At 47.4% G+C, this 1077-nt stretch overlaps 1 pseudogene; it reads left to right on the forward strand.

Moving 5' to 3' along the window:
- Positions 1-423: 423 nt before the first annotated feature.
- Positions 424-1077, forward strand: LOC146446789 (small subunit ribosomal RNA; annotated as a pseudogene; the record flags this gene model as incomplete).

The following is a 1077-nucleotide window of genomic DNA, read 5'->3' on the forward strand; positions in this document are numbered from 1 at the left end:
AGGGCAGAATTGACTAACGGGCAAGGAAAGTTGGGCTTGTAGCTTTCCTTTCGAAGGAGGGAAAAGATGATGCCCGAAAGCATTGTCACTGTAGTGGCAGGCAGAGTGTAGATGGAAGTTGTGTACGCTAGCCTTTGGCTAATGATAGAGACAAAAGAGCAGGAGGATATTTTCCTTCGCAGAAGCACTTTTCTTGCCTTCCTTCAGCTCGCTTGGCGAGTCTGACAGGTATGCCTGAACTGTGCACGGGTCCAGTTGTGAGAAAGACGTGGCAAACAAGACGGGGTTTCCCTTGACCGAGGGACCGTGTGGTCCGTTTGGCTCATGGGTTCCCCCCGTGGAGGCAAAATCTAAGAAAGCTTGCTCTCCCTCTGCGGAGGGGGGCCGCTTAGCAAGGAACTTCTGTTCCCTGCGGTGGATAGTTACCTGGTTGATCCTGCCAGTAGTCATATGCTTGTCTCAAAGATTAAGCCATGCATGTCTAAGTATAAGCACTTGTACTGTGAAACTGCGAATGGCTCATTAAATCAGTTATCGTTTATTTGATTGTACCATTACTACTTGGATAACCGTAGTAATTCTAGAGCTAATACATGCGAAAAGTCCCGACTTCTGGAAGGGATGTATTTATTAGATTAAAAACCAATGCGGGTTCTGCCCGGTCATTTGGTGATTCATAGTAACTGATCGAATCGCACGGCCTTGCGCTGGCGATGTTTCATTCAAATTTCTGCCCTATCAACTGTCGATGGTAAGGTAGTGGCTTACCATGGTTGCAACGGGTGACGGAGAATTAGGGTTCGATTCCGGAGAGGGAGCCTGAGAAACGGCTACCACATCCAAGGAAGGCAGCAGGCGCGCAAATTACCCAATCCTGACTCAGGGAGGTAGTGACAAGAAATAACAATACAGGGCTTTTACAAGTCTTGTAATTGGAATGAGTACAACTTAAATCCTTTAACGAGGATCCATTGGAGGACAAGTCTGGTGCCAGCACCCGCGGTAATTCCAGCTCCAATAGCGTATATTAAAGTTGTTGCAGTTAAAAAGCTCGTAGTTGGATTTCGGGATGGCTCG

This window comes from Pavona decussata, unplaced genomic scaffold (genome assembly GCF_977016875.1).
Source record: "Pavona decussata unplaced genomic scaffold, jaPavDecu1.1 SCAFFOLD_3165, whole genome shotgun sequence".
In the NCBI taxonomy this organism is placed as follows: Eukaryota; Metazoa; Cnidaria; class Anthozoa; order Scleractinia; family Agariciidae; genus Pavona; species Pavona decussata.